Here is an 8215-nt window from a genome sequence, read left to right on the forward strand (position 1 = left end):
ATAATGTATTATTGGAATAGATACACTTAGAAGTAGGTAGAATTCTCAAAATGGTTCCCTGACCTGTGGAGTGAGGGCTATTATGGCTAGAGAGACTAAATGGAAGCCTTTAGAGTTGACTTTGCTAGGGAAAATATCGAATCAAAACCACTATTACATCCATGGAGGATTTGCAGAAATTACTGCCACCATCAAGGATTTGAAACATGCAGGAGTGGTGGCTTCCAGCACATCTCTCTTTCACTTTACTATCCGACCACTACAGAAGATGAATGGATTACAGAGAATGATAGTTGACTATTGAAATTTTAATTAAGTAGTCACTCTGATTGCAGCTACTGTACCAGATATGGTGGTCTTTATTTGAGCAGATTAACATATGCCCTGGACATGGTATACAGCTACTGATCTAGAAAATGCAATTCAAGGAGAGGCCCAGACTCCAGGCCCAGAAAATAGAAGAAATTGTCAGCTTGAGGCATGTAGTTCTGAATTTAGATTGAAGAAACACAGAGGAAAGGGGTTGTGGAAAATTCTTCCACATTTAAGGAAAGCCGCTGAAGCCAGGTGTTTAGCATGGCAGCCAGTACTTGGATGCAAGCACAGAAAGGCCATTGTGTGAAGCTGTGAGGGTGAATCCTAGATTACACTGGAGACCCCAAGATGTTGGACATGTCAGAGACGTGGGATACCTTCCAAAAAGAGCCATTAACAGGGAACAGAACCAGAACCAAGAGAGAGAAGTATGTTACATTCAACAAAGCTGAAAGGAGTTCAGATGTGGAGGGTTCTTTGACATCAGGCATATGGATACAGAATTTGAAGCTTGCCTTGCTGGATCTTGGTCTTGTTTCGGTACAATATTTCCTCACTATGTTCCTTTTTTTCCCTCCTTTTTGGAATGGGAATGCATAGTCTGTGCTATTGCTGTGTTGGAAGCTTGTGATCTGCTTTCTGCTTTTGATTTTATAGGGGTTTACAGTTAAGAGATTGCTTTGAATCTCAGAAGAGACTTTGGATTTTAGAGTTTTCAAGAGTATTGAGACTGTGATAGACTTTGGGGACATCTCAAGTGGGATTGATGTATTTTGTTTTATGATATGGCTACAAATCTATGGAGGCCAGGGTGTGAAATGTGGTGGTTTGAATGAGAATGACCAGTACAGGCTCATATATTTGCAGGCATACTCCCCAGTTGATCAACTGTTCAGAAAGGATTAGGAGATGTGACATTTTTGGAGGAGTTGTGTTACTGGAAGTGGACTTTGAGGTTTCAAAAGCTCATACTAAGCCCCACCCCAATCCCATCTCTCTCTCTGTCTCTGCCTGTTGCCCGTGGAACAGGATATAAAACTCTCAGCATATGCTTGTCTTATTCTCGCCATAGGGAGCTAACTCTCTAAAATTGTAAGCAAGTCCCCACTTAAATACTTTCTTTTATAACAGTTGCCTTGGTCATAGTGTTTCTTTACAGCAATAAAGTAGTAACTAAGCCAGGCTAGAAGCTCTCAGGAAGCAGGAGCTGATACAGTGCTTGAGATGCATGCTCCTCATCTTTTGCTTGAGATCACATCGATAGATTTTGTCCTGTTTCTTTTCTTTTCTTTTCTTCTCTTCTATTCTCTTTCTTTCCTTCTTTCTTTCTTTCTTTTTTTTTTTTTTTTGCATGCATGTGGGGTGGAGGTATCCTCTGAAGTTAGCCTGGGAGGTGGTATTGATCACAGTAAGCAAACAAGGGAATCCAGATACCTTCCTCTACTTTTTACCATGAGAGAATAAATCAAAGATTACCTGAGGTCTGACATGGCTAGCATTTTTGTCCTGGCCTTTGGGCAGAGCTTCTTCTTCTTTTTATTTGCTTTTTATTTTATTTATTTATTTATTTATTTATTTATTTATTTATTTATTTATTTATTTGCTTATTTACTTTACATTCTGCTCACTGCCCACTCTTGATCACCTCATCCCACAATCCTTCTCCCAGCCTCTTCCCCTTCTCCACTGAATTGTTGGGGGCCCCTCTAGATATCCCCCCCTGTACTTCAAGACTCTGTAAGACTAAGCGCTTCCTCTCCCACTGAGGTCAAAGAAGGCAGCCCATCTAGAAGCACATATCCCATAGATAGGCAACAGCTTTTGGATTAGCCCCCAGTTCAGTTCTTTGGGACCCACATGAAGGTCAAGCTGCACATCTGTTACATATGTATGTACGTATGTGGGGGTGGGGTGGGGTGGGGGGAGTGGGGGAGTGGGGGGGTAGGTCCAGCCTGTGTGTGCTCTTTGGTTGACATTTCAGCCTTTGACAGCCCCCAAGGGTCCAGGTTAGTTGACTCTTTATGTGGAGTTCCTATCCCCTTAGGGGCTGCAACCCTTCCTCCTATTCTCCCATAAGAGTCCCCAGCCTCCAACCAGTGTTTGGCTGTGGGTGTCTATATATGTCTGAGTCAGTTGCTGGGTAGAACCTCTCAGAGGACAGTTATGCTAGGCTCCTGTCTACAAGTATAACATTAATAGTGTCAGGGATTGCTTGCCCGTGGGGTGGGTCTCAAGTTGGGCTGGTTATTGATTGGCCATTCCCTCAGTCTCTACTCCCTCCCCCATGCCTGGGCAGAGTTTCTCACTGTCTGTCTACCTTTCTTATTTTCTTTCTCATGATTGAAATATCTAGGTTAAGGACCCACAAAGGTACCAGAAGCCAATACTCCTTGCTATCTGGATTGGGGGCTACAGAGTGCCTGGTTAGGGATCAGAATATTTTTGGACTGGCAAAAGGTCAGAGTGCATTTGGGGTTTGAGGGAGATTTGAAAGTGTGAGCATGGTGAAGACTGCCCCTTAGGCTCCAGAGGATGATGTATACACAGTCAAGAAGCCAAGTATAATATGCTTCTCCTCCAGGAACAAAGCAGGTGAGAAGCTGGTTTAGGAGCCATGTGCCTTGGAGCCATCAGTGTTGTCTGATAGTGTATAGGAGGTGGTGACAGGCAGGTTTGATTCTCAAATCTCTTCTGACCCTGTCTCCTGGGACCATATGTACTACTTTCTCTAAAGGATGATCAGTACTTTTTTTTTTTTTTTTTACCCAAGACAAATTGCAGCTTACAAGCAAATTGTTCTCTAACAGGGACCACCTGTTTATAGGTAAAACAAAAAAACAGGGAGGTGTGAACCCAGCCTCATCACAACTCCACTGCTCTCTCAGTAAGCCCATGCCCTTATTCTCTGTGAAGTAATGTGATTCAGTTTCTCAAATCCTAGGACATAGCTTCATGCTGTACTTTGGTCTCTTCTAGGCCTTTCCTAGAAGGCCTAGAGGTGAGCTTGTTCAAGTTCTTCCCTCTAGTTACCCTGTCCTCTACTCCCTCTCTATCTCAAGTAGAAGTCTCTATTGATCCATCCCATTCCCTCAAACACCCAGAAAAATCCTCAGAACCCCACTATCAAAACAACAACAAACCTAAAGCAAAATGCAAACAAAAATCTCAACAACAAAAACAAAACTAAAATCCTAAATTCCAAACTCCTCAAACAGAAAACACTGTAAGCCAGTAGTGGCCACAAAACAGAGAGAACCTGTGGGCTTCACAGTGTCAGGTCTAGGACTACATTGCAAGTGGTGACTCTTAGTGCCTAGCACAATCAACACCCCCACCCCCAGTGTTGTGGTTTGTTTGGTGGTTTTGTACCATGGTCTTTCTGTGTGGCCTATGTTGGTCCCAAACTCCTCCAAGCTCACCCCGTCTCTTGCCTTGAGAATTGGGATTAAAAAGTGTGCTGCTACCATGCTCAGGTCTGCTATGGTATTTTTGGCTTAAGGGACAGAAGTGGTGGCAGCCCTGCACCCGTGGTTGGAGGGAACAGGGCTCTGTGGACCCAAAGGGCAGGTGCAAACTGTGGCCAGGAGACTGTCTGCACATTTCATTTCAAAGACACTGCGCCCTCTTCTGGCCTGTGCACACCTCAGCATCAGGGAACCTGGTTAGTGCTGACTTGCCTGGCCATACTGTGGGCATGGAGCAGAAAGCAGCAGCTCTTGTTCTGTCTGGGAGTGTGCCTCAAGCTTTTCAGTGCAGATGCCTAGCTACTCTGTCCATGGCTGCAGGAGTAGCATGGCCCAAGTCTGACATAGCAGGTTTTCACTGCTGCCCCAGTGCCGGCGCCCCCTGACCCCACTGCAGCCCGAGTGGAAAAGTAGCTATCAGAAAATAACAACTGCCAGTTGTGGCAAAAGGTGCCCTAATTTGCCACCCCATGCAAGGGCAATAATACCAGTGGGGGGCCAGTACTCCCAGGGCCTACCCTTGCTCCTCCAGCTCCTCCAAGGCTCTCTTGCCCCTCCCTTCATCCGCAGACTCGAAGATGCCTACACGCTTTCCCAGCCCTGCTTCCCTGGCTTCAGAAACCTAGAGGCACTGCCTGGTGGAGTACACACCGCTGCGTGAGATGTCCTCGGCTTTTATTTCAAGCTGAGGGGAGAAGACATTGCAGTCACAAGCCAGCAAGCCTGCTTCGAAGGCGTAGTCGGACTGGCTTTATATTAATAATGGATGAAGGGCTTCTTTGCTGAACTCTTGGATTTTCTGTCTGCCTGGGTTGCCCTAAGACACAAATTTGTTTCCTTCAGGGGATCAAAGTCACTGGCCAGGTGTCTGCATCGGCACCACTGAACTGAAAAGTTTCCAGTGGCTGTTACTGAGTTCAACCAGCATGGGGCAGTGTCTGCCAGCGTAAATGAAGCTGACAGAAAGATTTCTCCGTGACTTGTGGGTAGAGGAGTGGTTCTTGTGACTTTGAAGATTTCCGTGGTGGTGGAAAGGCGGGCAGCTCTTAAACGGGTTGAGCAAGGCTCACCTCACAAACATTATTTCAAATACAGTCACCTCCCCATTTACAGAGCACATGTGTTCTGGGCTAGAGTTGTATTAAGACTACATTTGAAAAGTCTCCCTCTTTGTTTACATTCCAAATGATTTCCTTAACAAAGAATATAGAAAATAAAAATATTTAAAAAAAAAAAAAGAAAAGTCTCCCTCATTTTGAGAGGGGGGAGGGAGAGAAGGAGGGGAGAGACAGAGACAAAGACAAAGAGACAGAGAGAGACAGAGACACAGAGGCAGAGAGAGACAGAGAGAGAGGGAGGGAGGGAGAGAGGAAGGGAGGGAGGGAGGAAGGGGGAAAGAGTAAGAGAGAGAAAAACCTCACCCCTGTAAACCTAATTTTATATCAGATCTTCCAAGAAGGGTCTGCTGTAAGGGAGTTCTGTGTAGTTTGCTTCCAGGAAAGCTCCAGGACCTTTAGTTACTAGACTGCCAGCTTCTGAGAGTGCAGAGCACCCCAATGTCTTGCGAATGTTGTCCTTAGACAAAGGGAGTGGACACTGAAACAAGCCCTGAGGTATTCAGCATACTGTGGACAAGGATTTGTGCATGTATTTGGAGGCTGGACGGTAGCAGCACCATCCCTGATTGTTGCTTACCCATCATGAACTGTGGCTGTGGCTGGAACATACCTACTTCCAAGCCTGGTCCACACGGTTCTCTCAGCAGGTAGTGAGGAAGATCACAGTGAGCTCTGATACCATGCAGGGCCAATACTGTCCCTGAACCTCTTTCGTCCAGACCTTGCTTCTTTCCCCTTTTTTCCCAATTAGCTCCTTTTCTTTGTAATTGCCCAGTGATCAACCCATCCCTCAGGTCAACAGGAAAACCAGTAAAATGTCATTACACGGGATCAACGATTAGTAGTCTGAAGGTAGGTATGGAAGGGCCAGGCTGGAAACTCACCTCTGTAGAGCCAAGAGCAATGCAACAGTCTACTAGCTGGAATGACAACCTTTTGAAAATCTGACTGGCCTATCTTGGCCTTGCTCACTATTACTTTCTATAGACAAAGTATAATATAGTATGAACAAATTTGTTGAACATACATCATGTACTTATATTCCACATCCTCTGTTTATGGTATCCCAGATAAATTAGCCCATGGTCTTAATGTTACTTTATTGCTTCTGCTGTATATAGATGAGGAAATGGATGCAGATATGACTGGCATGAAGTAACCCAGCTAGAAAGGAGCAAAAGTGACAATAAAGTCCAGATTCCTGTAACACCAGTACTCTTAATTCCTACTTAGGGTCTTCCAGCCACAACTTTGTCAGATGCAGCAGGCAAAATGGCTTTTGATGCAGAAACATCTTGTGCTTCAGTACTGTCAGTACTTCAAAATGAAAGAATGCCTGCTTCTATTTGAGGATTTAAATTTTCATTCAGCTGCTTGCAGGATTTAGAATACTCCCATTTTGTTATTACCTCATGGGATGCATATGATGACAAACTGGAGTAAAGGAGGAAAATATCAAACCTATTTAATACTGGGTCTATCCCTTCACCATTTTGATTTTTGCACATATTTTATAATGTTTATATTTGTTCAGGAGTCCATGCATGTAATTTATTTCAAAAAATTCACAAACTCTAGAAAGGCAAATGTTCAAACATTTTTTTTTTATATTCCAGTGATGAGATTTTGCATTATTGCTTGTTTTATTTCCTATGTATATTCCTGATTAAGAGTAAAGAAATAGTCTGTCTATTGCAATAACACACTTATAATCCCAGCCTCTGAGAAATGGAGATAGCAGGACCAAGAGTTTAAGGAGCCTTCTATGACTACAACAATGTGCTCAAGATCAGCCTGGACTGCAGGAGGGCCGTTTCCAAAAAGTCAATAAAGATGCAGGAGATGTTTTTGAAGAATGCCTTTTGTTTAGAAGGTACTGTGATGTATCTCTTTTGTATGGATGGATTTCCATGTACTGTATTATTTGGCTACAAAGGGCATATTTGTACTTTTTCTTCACAGATTCAGTTGAACACATACACATACACATTTAACAAGGGTCCTCTAAATCCCAATACTCTGCTAGACGTGTAGGATACAGCAATTGTGACTTTCGCCCTAGAGATTGCCGTGCTTTTGATGGAATGAATTGTGCTTATGTTACAATGGTGAGGGGCTCTTAGCTTATGGTGGAACACTCATGGAAGCTTTCTAGGGGAGGAATTATTTTGAAGTACACCCTGAGAAAGTGGTCAAATTAAGAAGGTGGGAAAGAGTGTTGGGAAGAGGGCACCCCTGAGTGAGAGGTGTGTGCTGGGAGCAGCTCCCCCTTCTCTATACCTGGAGTTTACACATGAGGGAAGAAGTGACTTGAACACAAAGCTGCGCTGGGCCTGACCTCACAACACCGACCTGCCCACATGTGAGGCCAGAGTACGAGGAAGAGTCAACTGCAACTACACGCTTGTTTTATTTTCTGTGTATATAGAATTGCCAATCACCAGAATGATTCTGGTGTCAGTATAGAGGAAAGAGGCAGGAAGAGTGGAGGTGCTGCATTCATTCAGTTCTGAGGTTAATTTACCAGTCTTGGCAAGGTATGGGCTGGGTCAAGAACAGTATGACAAAAAAGAAATTATAGATGTGAGAAACATTGAAGAGTCTGTCTGAGTAAGGCAAACCAGAGCCTGAGTGTTGTGATCATAAAAAGAGAAAGAGGTTAAGAGAATATGTGGTGTCGTAGGGCATGCCTCCGTGGGCCCATGCTGAGGCATCCCTTCCCCCTGAGGGACCAGACACAAGACTGTATAGCATAGAATGGAGTTTATTCAGGGCATGGGAAGGGGAGTTAGAGGGGTAGTAGAGACAAAGAAAGGCAGAAAGAGGGAGAGAGCAGAGTAGCAGAGGCCAGCCATGGCCACATGGAGGTGTTGGGATTGGCAGGCGGCAGCAGTTCCAGAAAGACCACACCAGGCTAAACAGTTCCACGTGAGATTTATTGAGAAGGGAAAGGGCAAAGGTGGTGGTGGCAAGAGAAGAGGGGGAGAGAGAGAATGAGAGATGCAAGAGAGGTGAGAGAGGTAAGAAAGAGGAGGGGCTGAGTAGCCCTTTTGATAGTAGGCTGTGCCTACCTGGCTGTTGCCAGGTAACTGTGGAGAGGGGCTTAGACAGAATTCTAACATTGAGTACTGTAAATGAAAGTGAAATCGTGGCTAACAGGTTCATGTTTTGTCATGAGCAACCAGGAAGAACATGTCCACAGGAAACCCATATGTAAGTATTGGAAGGGAGCTTTAGGTAGGATGCATATGATGTTCCATCTGTGGAGCTAGAAGGTGGAAAGGCAGGCGGGACAGAAACCAGAAGTGAGCAAACACA

This window comes from Apodemus sylvaticus, chromosome X, assembly GCF_947179515.1.
Source record: "Apodemus sylvaticus chromosome X, mApoSyl1.1, whole genome shotgun sequence".
Lineage (NCBI taxonomy): Eukaryota > Metazoa > Chordata > Mammalia > Rodentia > Muridae > Apodemus > Apodemus sylvaticus.